General features: G+C 41.1%; 1 protein-coding gene across 6 annotated transcripts in view; it reads right to left on the reverse strand.

Moving 5' to 3' along the window:
- Rbm47 (RNA binding motif protein 47) overlaps nucleotides 1-15,984 on the reverse strand; it is a 161,619-nt gene that overhangs the window by 115,649 nt on the left and 29,986 nt on the right. For 5 of the 6 annotated variants that reach the window (XM_076864863.2, XM_076864862.2, XM_076864867.2 and 2 more), the window contains one exon: nucleotides 13,638-13,749. The exons of the other annotated variant lie outside the window; for it this stretch is intronic. The gene's annotated coding sequence lies outside the window, so the exon portion shown is untranslated. The remainder of the gene's footprint in view (nucleotides 1-13,637; nucleotides 13,750-15,984) is intronic. 6 annotated transcript variants of the gene reach the window in all.

Consider the following 15,984-nt stretch of genomic DNA (forward strand, 5'->3'; position numbering starts at 1 on the left):
GTCAAAAAAAACAAGGACGTTTCCCTCTGCCATCTACTCCTTCTCCCATGTCCCAATTTTTTGAAATCCTGTTTTCCCTTTCCTAATCCTTTCCTTTCTGGTACTGCATAATAAAAAAAAAAAAAACCCACCTGGAACAACATTATGGTTACCAGAAAACAGGAATGAAGCCAAACAAGAACCCAAACCAGATCCCGGCCTTATCACAGACAGTTGCAAACTCTGAGTCTGTGCCTGTGAGTTGCTGTTGTTTTCCCTCCTTCAAGGCCCCATGGTGTTACTCCCTGGGCACTTCATAGGTGGTTCTTGAACTAATAACCTCTCTCTACCTCTGTTTTCCACTTTCATTCATTTCCAGTGTTCTTTGGTTTTCTTTCTACTCTCTCACCTGCTGCCACAGCCTAGTTAAATTCTTACAGCTGAACACTTCTCTTATTTGGGGCCTTTTCTATCATCTTTTCTTTCACTCTAACCTCTGGAGGTACTACTATATTACTAAGGGTACCAAGAAGACAAGTGACCTGCGTTCTCCCCATCTCCGTTCCTCCATCTGGAAATGGTGCTGTGAGCAGGATTTGCTGAAGACAGACAGGTACAGTGCACAATGAGCCCTTCCCACAATGCCCTGCACATAGTAGGTACCCAAAATGGAATAGCTAAAATAATCGTGCCGAAAACCTAACTTGGACAGGACCTGCTAGTTCAGACCCTCTATTCAGGTTAAATTCTGCATATAACTTATGAAAGTAATCATTTAAAAATGATAGGAACAGGGGCTGGGGATATGGCTCAAGTGGTAGCGCGCTCGCCTGGCATGCGTGCGGCCCAGGTTCGATCCTCAGCACCACATACAAACAAAGATGTTGTGTCCGCCGAAAACTAAAACATAAATATTAAAAATAATTCTCTCTCTCTCTCTTTAAAAAGAAAAAAAATGATAGGAATAGGATCCAACTTAGAGGGGAACTAGGTTATCTAACTTAGGGAGATAACCACAGGAACACTGGCCCTGTTCATGGAGGGTTGTTCAAATCAGAGCACTGCTCTGAGCATGGGTAGATCTACGTTTCCCAGGAGCCCTGGGGAGCTAGTGAAGCATTTACCCCTGCGGGTCTTTCTTTGTTGCCCTCTTCTCTGCTATCTGGAGTTACTCAGTTGGGAAAGTAGGCTTTAGGGTAAACGTCATTTTCTCCCACTCTGACCATTACTAATCAGAAAATCTTAGGGAAAAGTCAATTACATCTTTTATTGAACCCAGAAATGCTTGTACAGAAATCCCAAATCCTAATTCAGTATAAACTCCAACATGCCAAATATCATGACTGTCTCCAATAAGAAATCTTTCTCTTTAGTTAGCAAAGTCAAATCATTTCACCTAATGGATATTTTCTCTGGGTTTTTTTGTTTTGTTTTGTTTTGTTTTTTTTTTTTTTTTTTTGGTAGAAGTGGGTAATAGGGATTGAACCCAGGGGCACTCAACCTCTGAGCAAATCCTCAGTCCCTTTAACATTTTTTTTTTTTTTTTTGACATCAAGAAGCAAGGCTCTATTCTGCAATATGGAGGAAACATGCTTTTCCCACCTGCCCCAGACTAAATCGTTACCACTCAGGAACTGGCCAGCAATGCCCCTTGTGGACCCCTTGCAGGGTTCTAAAGACAAACCAGAGCCTGAAAATTCTTTCTTCCCTTAAACACACTATTTCATTATTTACAGAATTCACTTTTATACTGGTATCAAATATTATACTAAAAATTCATCACTAAGCAAACTTTATTATTTTTTAAATATTTTTCCCTCTTAAATTTCTTTGCTAAATATCTTCACTGTCCCGGGTACTTCTGCTTCTTATTTTCTTGTTGTACACTTGTCCTTTAGGTTTTCTGCACATCTCTTGGCACCTCAAGTGACTCTCTGCTCAGGTTCACTCTCCAGTCTAGGCTTTTATTTTCAGACAGGGTCTTGCTAAATTGCAGAAGCTGGTCCCAAACTTGAGATCCTCCTGCCTTAGACTCCCAAATCACTGGGATTATAGCTGCGTTCCACCACACCCAGTCACTTCATGGATATTTTCTAAATTTGTTTCCTTATACTTTTTTAAACAATCTTAGAATCCAATGACTTGCCTGTGTTCTCAAAATCCTTTCCATTTCCTCATTTCTCCCTCCAAGCTTCTGTTACATTCTCTTGGTTGTGAAAGGTAATCAAATTGAACAACAAATGAGTTTAGGTTCCTCATTTGGAGGAAATGCTTCAACTCTTGATTCTTCCTATTTGGGCCCTCTAAGAACTCCTCAGAACACTACAGGGATAACCTTGTGGAGACCAGATCAGGAATCTCAGGCACAAAGTGAGGTTAGATAATTAGGAGGATGCTGAAGAGGAAGCCCAGTGACCATAAGCACAATGACAGCAGGTCTACAAAGTCGGGGAAGAAGAGACTCAAAAGTTTGATGGCCAGCATCTAACCTGCCAATCAACTGTGAGCTGCGTGTTGTGTTCACCTGTGTTCACAAGCTCTCTCCAGCAAAGGAGACCTTTTCCATACCTCCCACAGTTTTGCGGAGCAAAAGAACGATCGATCCATGATCCTTCCTGGTCCTGCATTCCTGGTTGGCCAGCTCCACAGTCAACCCACAACAGGCTTCTAATGAGGGTTCCAGCCATCCTCCTCTGATGGCATCCATACCTCAACCAAGAACTTGGCCCTTGGCTTCAACTGACGTAGATATGAATTCTGAATCCACCCCTTTCAAGCTGGTAACTTTAGGGTCTCTCTGAGTCCATCTCAGTTATAAAATTGGGACAATAAAACCAACCGCATGAGGTTGTTGGATGCCAAGTAGAAGTACACAGAAGGCACTCAAAAGGGGATTTTTTTCTTGTTATTATTGTTATATTTTAGGACTTGGGGTCTTCATCATGAGCTCACAACAAATGTAAAGAATAGATTATGTTAGAGCATGACTATACCTTTTTTAACATCTAATTTACTTTTTTCTTCTTCTAAAAATATTTTACGTGACAGGACGGTGCATTGCTAACTCTTTAGTAATACTAATCTTCAAGGGAGAGTAAGTTTTGAGGTGGAGAAGGCCACTGGACCTCAATAGTCCACTGCCTACAGAGAATTCTGTCTGGTCTGAAAAGAAAATGAAGTTTTATGACTGGCCATAAATGATGCATTATGACATGCAAACCAACACCAAAAAAGACCTCATGCTGTTCTTGCACACTGGAGCACTATGGAAATGCTGCTATGTTATGGGGGTTACTTGTCATCCCTAAGATTTACCCCAATACTCTTGTTTCAGAATGTATTACTTAAGAGGGTTTCACATATCATTGAATTAGGCTCAGCGTTCACACACCCTGAGAGCTGATCTGCTGTCAGACCATCCTAGGGCTTAAGAGGATACAAAAGAATTGGAAAGCAGTTGGTTCTCAAATACCTTTTCTCTCACTGTTATCACGCGAGCATATGAAATAAGTAAATATCAGTGCAAAATAGTGTTTGATTAAGGGACAAAATACATGGTCCAGGCTTTATAGGACTTGCCACTTGTTGCCTATCCTGATCTCTCCACTGGCTGTGCCCCTTGCCCTCTGGCACCCTATCAAAATCAGCCACTGAAGGCACTGGCAGGTGACAGGTTAGGAGCAGGGAAAGGTCAGAGTATAAATTCTGCAGGTTCCCTCCCTTCTATGTGACAGCAGAGGGGCTGCAGAGTTTTTTGTTTTGTTTTGCTTTTTGATACTAAGGATTGAACCCAGAGGTGCTTCACCACTGAGCTCCACCCCGAGTCCTTTTTATTTTTTACATTTTTAAGGCACAGTCTCACTAAGTTGCTTAAAGTTTTACTAAATTGCTGAGGCTGACTTCAAACTTGCAATCCTTCTGCCTCGGCCTCCCGAGCCCCTGGGTTTACAAGGCATGCACTACTGCACCCAGCAGGCTGCAGCTCTCTACCAGAGGTTCCCACCAGGGCTTTCTCCATAGAACTAATTCTTACATTTCCTTTTTGGTATCCCTAGGCCTGATAATCCCTTTATTAAGCTCAGTTCAATTATTCTGTTGGAGTAGAAATCTGCTTCCTATTAAAAATCTCAGCTTGGGATGAAGTTCAGAGATAGGGTGCTTGCCTGGCATGCCTGAGACCCCGGGGTTCAACCCTAAACACTGCAAAAATTTTTAGAGACTCTGATGGATGTACCTGCTTCTCCCACACACCCATTCCCCCACCCCAAAGAATTTGAAGTTTCTTTCAAAACAACTTAGCAGTTATGGCTGGGGGCATCTAAACTAAGGATTGTCTCTGCAGGCCTCTTAGACCCCACCCTCTGTGAGGGCTATGTTTAGATGCTGGGGATGCCAGCATTTACACCCTGGGGGTGGGGGGGAGAAGGATACAGAAGGAAACAGATAAACAAGATAACTTCAGACACTGGCACATGCTGTGGGGTAAATAAAGCAGGGAAGGGTCAGAGGAGTCAGCTCTGACATATAAGAAGGGGAGGGGTGCAATCTAGGCACCAACAGGAGCAAATGCCCCAGGCAGGAACAAGTTGCTTGTTTTGATTTTAATTCCAGGAACAGAATTTGTGGCTCCAGCATGGTGATGAGGGTGGAGGTGGGAGGGCTGAGGCCATGAGATGAAGAGCCTTATAATGAGCCATGATAAGGAATTTGGGTTTTATTCTAAATAAAAGAAGATGCAAAGGAGACTAGTCAGCTTTGCAGGAGGACATTTGGGAAGAAGAAGAATTAGCAGGCATCACAGAGATTGGTCTGTTTGGTTTTTTGGAGGTAGACTTCTTTTTGAGCTGGTATAGTCTGCTGCAGAGGGTAAGACAGGGCGAGGGGAGCTTAAATTAATCCTACAGAAGACATCTCATAAACCACTGGCAGAAAGCGCCTCAAGAGAACTCGGAGAGTGTGTGTGGCACCGGCCTCATAAGAGGGGAAAAGAAACCAAACAAACAAAGCACAGTGGCTAGGACAGCTGCAGTTTGTGGGCCCCATTCACTCTCCTGAACTCCAGCCCCAAACAGGAACTGGACTTCCCCTGCTTGGAGCAGCGTCTCCAACTCCCCGTATCCATCACTAACCTCATTCTTCCCGAAATCTGCTGCTTTTCCTCTTGGCCCTTCTCCACAGGTGGATCACCATCCCCAAGTCACTACACCAAATCCCAGATGGCGCCTCACTCCTGCTCCCTGGCTCCCTTCACTCAATCACTGGCACTTCCAGACCCTATCTTGAGTCTGATCCTCTCATCCCCCTCTTTCTCTCACCGCAGCCCATACCTTAGTTCAGCCTCAATAGCTTCCTGACAGGTTCCAACTCTAACGCAAGTACTGGTTGTCAAGGTAATCTTCCCCAAACTGGGATCCAATGTGTCACTCACTACCAACTAGTTAACAAAGCTTAGTGATCTGACCCTTAAGGACCACCCCACCCCATCCCATCCCCATCCCATCCCTGTCTGGTCCCTGGTTTTCCACTCCAAAGTTCCATACTGTGATCCAACTATCCCTAACAGACTATGGTCATTTCCTGAACACATTTCTCTGGTTCCAGGCTGTTTCTAGTGTATACAGTGGGCCCTTTGCCTGTTTTTCCTTCAAAATTACTCCTTATTCTCAATACCTACTCATTCACCAAAAACATTCATTTGTCCCTTCTTCTGTGAAGTCTTCTGGTCACCATTCTGGTAGAATCTATTGTCTCTTCCCATCCTGCCCACACTGTAAGGTACTCCTCTCAACTTTAGTCAGGGCACCTGTGATAAGTTAGTGCCTTTATTTATAAACTCTCGCCATCTACGAGTTAATAAGCTCCTTGAAGTCGCAGATTCCATTATTCATCTTTGTATTCCCAGCAGCTAGCAGAGAGCCTGCCACATAGTGCTCAATACATGCTCTCAAATAAAACCTCATATACAGACCAGGCCAAGCATAGAAAAGATGAAGAAAAGAAAAAGTTCAGGGTTAAAAGGTACTTGCAGAAGGAGAAAGAGGAGAAAAAGCAAGGTCAAGTCAGATCATCAAGATTTAACAGCAAGGAGAGCAAGTGGGAGTCACTTCAACACAAACACAACTTGCGGATGAATGGCGGTTCTGAGAGGGCCCTTCAGAGACAACAGAGAGATGGCCGAGAGTGCTTTAGAGGACAATATTGGATGCTTAATAAGAAAAACTACACAATCATAACAACAATGTCCACAAGGAAGTGCTTCTTAGGGGTCAGGCATTTTAAATGGGTTGCTGCTTTTAAATCTCACACCAATACTATAAGGTAGGAACTATCTTTGTACAGTTCATAGACAAGGAAACAGAAACTTACCAAACCTAAAATATTAATGCAAGGTCAAAGAAGTAGAAAATAGAAGGTCTGGAATTCAAGCCCTATAACTCCAAAATCTGAGCTTTTAACCACAATTACCATGGGGGCTTACTGCATAAAGCATTATTTAAATACATTAGAATTCTTTATAACTAAACCTCACTGTGAGTGACTCTCTTAATCGCTTGATTTCTTTAAAATTTCAAAATGCAGATTGTGAGGTTTCCCATGGTAAGTAGAAGTAAATGTGTGAAGCCGTTTTGCTTTCAGAATGTATCAAAGACCACCTGGGTTGCCAAGTTAAAAAAAAAAAAATTAAACAGAATTATTAAGTACATTTTCTAATTTGCTATGAAACAGAGTTTGTTTAAAATATAAATCTACTATCAACCCCTCTATTTTGTTCATGCTTTAAACTGAGCTCACCCTGATGTTATTATTACAAGGTAAGCCGGTGAAAAACCCGTGAACCATGACTAGAACCTTCTGTTCCAACTGGACAGACCAGTGCTACCCATCAGAGACGTAATGGGAGATGTAAGATTTTTAAGTTTCCTAGTAGCTACATTTAAAAAGTATAAACCACGGGTTAACAAATTTAATGAAGTATTTTATTTAACCCAACATATCCAAAACATCAGTTCAACATGTAACCAATATGAAAAATATTAAATTACTAACGAGATAATTCAGTCTTCTTTTGTTACTAAATCTTCAAAATATGGGGTGTATTTTATACCTACAGCACATCCAATTTGGATTCTAAATTTTCCTCAGAAATACTTAATTACTCGCAATTTATAGTTGAAAAAGGTATACACACACATTGCTCCAAATGTACTTACAAGAATCCCAATAAAGTTGTTTAACAAAAAAGATTTTACAGTGCTTGTTTTTAAATTTAAATTCATTATAATTTAAAATAAGCTCAGTCACATTTCAGTAGTCACCAATGACTACTGTCACTATGGTACTGAGCAGCACAGTAGACCATGCCACACACACTCTCTCTCTCTCTCTCTCTCTCTCCCCCCACCATGCATGCTAAAAATGGAAAGGTCAGAAAGTTGACTGGAGCATTAGCTAGTAATGTGAAGTGACTGTTCCCTCCTTATAGAGGTGAACTGACTGCATTTACTGCTTCCATTAAAAGTTGCTCAACTTGTGGCTGAAAATCAGCAAAGAAAATGACTCTAAGGGATATTATTCATTCCTTTTCTAACAGGTTTAACTTGGGGCCATTAAATGAATACCTAGTCCACGTGACTACAGTATTTAAAAATTTTATGCCCACAAATCCTTGTTTGCAAAATCAAGAAAACTAAGAGGATTAGGTGTTTCCATGTTAACTAAGCCAGAAAAATTGAGGTTTTGCTGTTTATTTTAAAATTTAGCTGTGCACAGGGAGAAAAATTGGTATGGAGTAGAATTCATGTGCCACATGAAAAAGAAAAGAGGAAAATAATATCAAGTTCCTGTAAGCCTGTATCTTATGCATCCTTTCCATTTCAGAACATCAGAATAGGTTTGTAATCATCACCAACCCCGACTTTTATTGTAGAAGTAAGAAAGCTACTAAATTACCCCATATATATTTTTTATTAGCCTCTAATAAACATTTTTAAAGGTCTTATGTAAAGAAAAAGTACACACATTACAACTGCCTATTATTACCTCGCCTCATACTGGCCATCATGCTTAACCAGAGTAACCACAATGTGATTCTTCTCAGAACAAAACCTGTCTTACTATCCACACTTCAAAACAAAATCAAAGCGAACTCAGGCAGCTCCGTAAGACAGAGGTGTTTCAGCACATAACAAAGCAAGGTCATTAGCGTGCTCCTATTAGCCCTGAGATCATGACCGGTCCATCCATCAAGCATAATATAGTGAGCTACATCTTTGGGGCAGATACAGGATATTATTCATTGCTGATGACCAAATAAAATGCCTGGCAAAAAATCCAAAGGCCAAATGTGTCTCTGATATGTGAATGTTAACAGAGAATAAAGGGAGAGAGAGAGAGAGAGAGAGAGAGAGACAGAAGTTGACTGGATTAGACAAAGAGGAATGAAGGGAAGGGAGAGAGAATGGGAATAGGAATGACAGTGGAAAGAACTGGACAGAACTTTCCTATGCTCACATATGAAAACATGACCTGTGAAACTCCACCTCATGTACAACCACAAGAACGGGATCCTAATTAGAAGAAGCTATACTGCATGTCTGTTTAATATGTCAAAATACACTCTACTGTTGTGTATATCTAAAAAGAACAAAAATAAACAAATAAAATGCCTGGCAAATAGTAGGCACTCGAGAAATACTTGTTGAATGCTGAATGAATGAATGCATCCTAAGGAAAAGACACTGAGTGGGTATTCCTCGGTAGGGTGGATGGTGGGAGGTAGGCTGGCATCTCTCTGTCCACACCACCCACAATCTTGTCCTCCGGCCTCTTCTCTCCACCCACGGCTCCTTCCCTAAAGTATATTAGATGCGCCAAAGTCACTCACTTCAGCAAATTTTCACTAAGTGCCCTGACCGATGCTAAGTGCATAAGAGAGGGTACACTTCTTGGAGAATTAATGCGTTAGGGAGATGTCGTAAATGTCCCCCTCACACGTGCTCCCTCTATTGAGGTTTGCAGTAAAGACCCTATTGAGCTGTGACAGTGCTAGGTGTCATCTCAAAAGAATATGATGATTCCTAATGTTAAATACCCTGAAAAGAGGCAGCTCCTCCAATCAGAAAAAAAAAAAAAAAAAAAAATATCTAGAAGGTGAGCTTTGACCACCAGGAATAGAACCTCCTTTGAGTTTTCCCTGGATGTGGAGTCAGACATTGTGGAAAGCAGTCATGCTGGAGGGTAGTCCTGGTAACAAACTACATGCAAAGACAGAAGAGCCTTATTCTGTCAATAGAGTGCCTAGTTACATATTTATTTTCAGTGTTCATTTTGTTCCCTCAACCACCCTAGAGCAGCACTCCTGAGACAGGCAAGTGGGGGCGATGGCAATTGGTCCAAGGAGAAAGTAGCCCTTGGAAACAGAAGTCACTGCTAAGCAGGCCAGGTACCCCACTGGTGTCCCTCTCTCCACTACCAAATTTTATTAAGTGTATTCACTGGATTTCTTTCCAGAAGACATTGCACACACAGACAGCTGGTAAATCCAAGATGGCAGCATGATGAGATGAACAGATGAAGTTCAGAACAACTGTGTGCAAGCAGGGAACAAAAATTTTAGATAACACGGTGGCCTTGTGCACATCACATGACTTCCTTAGGACTTCGTGTGTTCATCTATAAAATGAATGATCTGAATTTGTGCACTACTGATAACTTGCTCAAAAAGTTAAGAAGGGAGGATTCCACCCGCAGGGTGGCTGTAAAGGGCTTTGTGAAGGAGTAAGGACTTGAACTGGGACAGAGGACAAGAAGAGCTGAGACAAGAAGCATTAGAAGAAAAATCCGTGGCCAGGATTTAGGAACACAGGTGATATGTCTGGGGAAACCCTCCCTGCTGAGTTGGGAGGGTGGAGCTGGGGTAGTGGAGACTCAAAAGCTGGGTGGAGACCCAGAGACCACAGACAGTACTCAAGGAGAAACTACGGAACAGAGATATGGTATTGACATCAAGAAAGTGATCAGAAGCTGAGTCTCCTCAACCTTCCCTGTGTTCCCAGTTACCTATTCAATGTACAATACTATGCGCTAGGCACTAGGTGCTAGAGAGGTACTGGGTAGGAGAACACGCAGGAGGGGAGACACTGTAAACATGAAGAGGAAGAACTGCCCTTTACTTCTATGAATAATTTGCCCTCTAGGCATGTTTTAGAGCTTATTTTAATTGGATTTCAACAAAAAACATCCAATATGGGTGTGGAGGTGGGATGAAGCAGTCTCTGATTTTTCTTTTTAAGTTGTAGATGGACACAATACCTTTATTTTATTTGTTTTCTTTTTTTTAATGTGGTGGCGGGGATTGAACGCAGTGCCTCATACAAGCTAGGCAAGCGTTCTACCACTGAGCCACAATCCCAGCCTCTCTGCTTTTCTTAATACTGAAAAAAGTATGGCACTTCCCTTAACCCTTGTGAACCTTTATTTTTTTTTTGTCTGTATAATGGGCCTGACACCCCGTCAAGATTAAATGAGATGCCTGGTACGGAATGCCTCCTAGTTAAGATACTTATTAAATAGACAAGTAAATTAGCCTACAGAGTGGCAATGCAGTCTGTCTACAGGATTCTCTTCTGTCAGTAACTTGTCAGAATCTATCCTTTGCCTGCCCAGTTCATGGGGCCTAGCTGTATGCTACACGGTTCAGTGGATTTTAGTATATTCATAGATCTGTGCAATCATCACCCTGGTCAGGTTAGGAATAAACAATCATTTTGCCTCAGTCAATTTGGAACATCTTCATCACCTTAAAAAGAAACCCTATGTAGCTGGGCACAGTAGCACACACCTGTGATCCCAGTGACTCGGGAGACTGAGGCAGGAGGATCATGAGTTCAAAGCCAGCCTCAGCAAAAGCAAAGCACTAAGCAATTAAGTAAGACCCTGTCTCTAAATAAAATACAACATAGGGCTGGGGATGTGGCTCAGCAGTTGAATGCCCCTGAGTTCAATCCCCAGTACAAAAAAAAAAAAGAGAAAAGAAACCCTGTGGCCATTAAGTCTCAGTTCTAAGCAATCTTCAGATCTAAGCAATCATTGGTCAAATACAGATGCTTTTCAACTTAACAACAGAGTTATATCCCAGATAAAGCATCACAGGTTTAAAAAAATCACAAGTCACAACTGCTAAGGAACCACCATCTGACCCCGCTATACCATTCCTTGGTATTTATCCTAAAGAATTAAAGTCAGCATACTATCGCGATACATGCATACCCATGTTTGGAGCAGCACAATTCATAATAGCCAAATTATAGAGCCAGCCTATGCCAATTAATGGACAAATGGACAAAAATGTAGCTCATATGCACAATGGAGTTTTCTTTAGCCATAAAGAAGAATGAAATAAAGTCACTTGCAGGAAAATGGATAGGACTTGAAACCATCGATGTTAAGCAAAATAAGCCAAATGCAAAAAGTCAAGGGTCATGTTTTCTCTCATATGTGGAGGTTAAAAAGAAAGAAGTGGGGTAAAAAGGTGTTGAGGGTGTGGGTAATCTCAAGAAAATAGAGGGGAGACCAGTAGAGTGGAGAAAGAGGATGAGGAAGGGAAAGAGAAAGTACTGGGGAAGGAAATGAACCAAATTATATTGGTATATTGTATGCATGTAGAAATATGTAACAACAAATGCCTCAATCACATGTTGTTATAATGTACCAATAAAAAATTTAAAAATAAACCGGGTGTGGTGGGCCCACACCTGTTAATCCCAGTGGCTCAGGAGGCTGAGGCAGGAGGATTTCGAGTTCAAAGCCAGCCTTAGGAAAAGCAAGGTGCTAAGCAACTCAGTGAGACCCTGTCTCTAAATAAAATACAAAACAGGACTGGGGAGTTGGCTCAGTGGCCGAGTGCCAATGAGTTCAATCCCCAATACCAAAAAAATTAAAAAATAAAAATAAATAAATAAATAAAAGAAACCATAGAGAACCCCCTCACCCTTCTCACCATGTAAGGACAGAAAACAAAAAAAATCACCATGGTGATGAACTGGACAGCCACGCTGCCCCTTCACCAGACACCAATTCTGCCAATGCCTTGATCTTAGACTTCTCAGCCTCCCAAACTATAAGAAACAAATTCTGCTGTCTATAAAAATAAAAAATCCTAAGTCAAAAATGTTTCTAATACATCCATCCTGCCAAACAGCACTGCTTAACCTAGCCTACCTTATATATGCTTAGAATACTTACATTATCCTTCAGTTGAGCAAAATCATCTAAGACAAAACCAATTATATAATCAAGTGCTGAATATTCCACGTAATTTATTGAATACCTCTCTGAGAGCGAAAACCAGAACTGTTGCATGGATAGGCCTTTTTTTGGGGAGGTGGGGAGGGAGCAATGAGGATTGAAGCCAGGGGTGTTTAACCACTGAGCCACATCCCCAGCTCTTTTTATTTTCTTTATTTTGAGACAGAGTCTTGCTAAGTTGCTTAGAGCCTTGTTAAATCGCCTTGTTAAACTATGCCTGTGGCTGGCCTCAAACTTGTTTATGATCCTCCTGCCTCTGTCTCCCGAATCACTGGGAGGTGTGTGCCACCATGCCTGACTGCATGGGTATATTTTCATATCACTGTAAAGTTTTAAAAAACATAAGTCAAAACTGTTGCAAGTTGGGACTATCTGTGCCAGAATATTTTGGTGGCACCACAGAAGATATTGAAAGGGCACACACCAAATGAGCCAGCCAAAATTCCAATGCAATGGCTGTTGAAGCATGACGGGGTCGTTCATTGCCTCTGAGAGTCTACAGCGAGCTATAGCCCCAGCAATTTAAATGAGTGAATTACATGGAATATGAATAATATCTTTTTTTTAATATTTTTTATTTTTTAGTTTTAGGTGGACACAATATCTTTATTTTACTTTTATGTGGTGCTGAGAATCGAACCCAGTGCCCCACGCACGCTAGGCGAGCGCGCCACCACTTGAGCCACATCCCTAGTCCCTGAGTAATATCTTTTTTTTTTTTTGATAATTTTTTTTTTTAATATTTTTTATTTTTTAGTATTTGGCGGACACAACATCTTTGTCTGTATGTGGTGCTGAGGATCGAACCCGGGCCGCACGCATTTCCAGGCGAGCGCACTACGGCTTGAGCCACAACCCTAGCCCCCTGAGTAATATCTTAATAAAGATTTTTTTTTTTTAATGCTGGTATTTAGGAACATGATGAACATGTAAGACAGAACACTGATCCTGAAGTGTCTGCGTGAACAAGGCAGGCCATGAAAGAGGCAGGCACTTACAGTATTTTTCTCTACCTTTGACACAAGTCCTGGGCCCAAGAAATCTTTCAGTTGCCTCTTAACCTAAGTGTTAGAACAAACAGCAGCTTGAATGGTTCCTGGCTTTGGCTGCAGGGATGGTGGTGAACTGGACAGCCCATGCCATCTCCAGCTGAGAGATGCTAGGTGGATACAGGCATAATTATTTTTTTTTCTTTTTTTTTTTTTTTTTTTTTTGTAATAGGACAACTCTAGGCTTGTGTGTATGTAAAATATCTTATGTTTTAAGTAAGCAAACAGTTCAATTCTTAAAGACTGTGCAAGACAATAGAGCATGGGAAAGCAACCAAACACATTTTAAGGACTTCATATTACCTGTAAACGTCACACTTGCCACCTCTAATCTAAGGTCACTAAGCAGTCCTGGTAGAAGTCCTTCTTCCCTGGGCAAGGGTCCGGTCTCTGAGCTGTAGACACACTGTCTCACCTGGTGAATGACATGAGTACAAGAGATCAGCATGTAGCTTGGTTGCAGTTATCTTAAGAAGCAACAGACCAAAAAGCAGAAACCACCTAAATGTCCATCAATGAAGAAATAGGTATAGAAAATGTGGTATTGTCCTGCAAGGGAATATTTATTATTCCGTGTTAAAAATCAATGAAGGGGGCTGGGGATGTGGCTCAAGCGGTAGCGCGCTCGCCTGGCATGCGTGCAGCCCGGGTTCGATCCTCAGCACCACATACAAACAAAGATGTTGTGTCGGCCAAAAACTAAAAAATAAATAAATATTAAAAGATTTTAAAAAAAATCAATGAAGAACTGGTCATGCCATATGGTTGGACCTTGAATACATCATGCTAAATCAAAGAAACCAGATACAAAGGTCATACATTATGTGATTTCACTTACATGAAATTTCCAGATTAAGTAAGTCTAGGGAGGCAGAAAGCATATCAGTGGTTGCCAGAAGCTACAGGAAGATGGGATGAGGTGTGACTTTTTAAGTGGAGAGTGGGGTCTTCAAGAGTGATGAAAATGTGTTGGAATTAGAATTAAGTGACGGTAGCACAACACTGTGACTATGTTAAACACACTGGATTAGACACTTTCAAATAGTTCATTTTATGTTGTATGGACTTCACTTCAATTTTTTAAAAAGCAACAGAAACTAGGGATAAGAAAATCAAGGAGTGGCAGATACGTGGGGACAGCTTCATTTATCTGGGTGAGCGATGGATTCTTCCTGAAGGGTAGACTATGGAGTGGAGTTCTCCAGCTAGACAAGAGGGCACAGGACACAGTCTGTTTGAAGGTGTGGACAGAGAGCATGTAAGGTTCAGAGGCTGGCAAGAGCGTGGTGTGAGGTAAGTCTGTGGAAATGGAATTTCCTGAAGTTATAATATATATCTGGAATGCCTAGGAAAGACTCCCTGTGATAATCCCAGAGTGAGTCACATCCCAAAATATGTTTTACAACTCAGGGAAGGGCCCGTTCAAAGGCAAAGTGTGGTGCATTCTTTTGTAATAGGTGTCTCCTCCTCTTCCGAGTCAGTCCACCATTGCCTATCCGGACAGCAATTCAGAAGCTTTCACCTTCGGTTACAGGCCCAATTTTTCCCCCCCAAAAAAATGTAATCTTTTTTTTTTTTTCTTGACTCTTCCCTCTATTGAGTAGATTTCAGTTCTAACAACTACCAAAAAAAAAAAAATAGTATTGAGGTGAGGTAGAGGGGAGGCACCCTTTCATACCCACTAACTGGTTTGCCGCTTGTTCACAACATACTGTTCCCTATCACACTTACATTTAATTACTTGGCAATATACCTGGGTTGTATCGCCTGAAAATGTTTTTCTAATCTTTCTTTGGCATTTATGAAGTCATTTTTACAACTTCCATAAATTAACTTTCTCTTATCAAATTTTATATTTAAAAAAAGAGCTACATCAATAAAACCACAATGAGACACCACTTCATCCAAGACACCAGGATGGCTGTTTTTTGTTTTGTTTCAGAAAAATAATAAGACAGATAGACATCATTCCCCTTAGTACAAGTATGATTGTACAAATGGTGTGACCCTGTTTTGTGTACAACCAGAAAAGTGAAAAACTGTGCTCCATTTGTGTACAATGAATCAAAGCGCATTCTGCTGTTATGTATAACTGATTAGAACAAATAAATTAATTAAGAAAACTTTAAAAATAAGTAAATAATTAAAAAAAAAGTAATAAATGGTGGCAAAGAGGGAGAGAAATCAGGAGCCCTTCCTTGTGCACTGCTGATGGGAATGTAAAATGGTGTAGTTGCTTGGGAAAACAGTTTGGCAGCTTCTCAAAATTACTAAGGATCCAGTGTCTCCCAAGTGAAACGCAGAGACTCAAAGAGATGTCTGGGCTTTACAATTCATAGGAGTAACATTTGTTCGTGGAGAGATGGATAGATAGATATAATACAGGGTGTGTGTGTGTGTGTATGTGTGTGTGTGTGTGTGTGTGTGTGTGTGTGTATACTGCAATATTATTTGATCTTAAAAGGAATAAAGTTCTGAAACTTGCTAAAACATGAGTGAACTTTAAGGACATCAAACTAAGTGAAATCAGTCAGTCACAAAAATACAAATACTGTCAGATTCCACTGACATGAGGTAGGAGAGTTGTCAAATTCATAAAGATGGAGAATAGAATGTGGTCGCCAGTGGGGTGATGGAGTGGGAAGTATGT

The sequence above is a fragment of the Callospermophilus lateralis genome, chromosome 8 (assembly GCF_048772815.1).
Source record: "Callospermophilus lateralis isolate mCalLat2 chromosome 8, mCalLat2.hap1, whole genome shotgun sequence".
NCBI lineage: Eukaryota > Metazoa > Chordata > Mammalia > Rodentia > Sciuridae > Callospermophilus > Callospermophilus lateralis.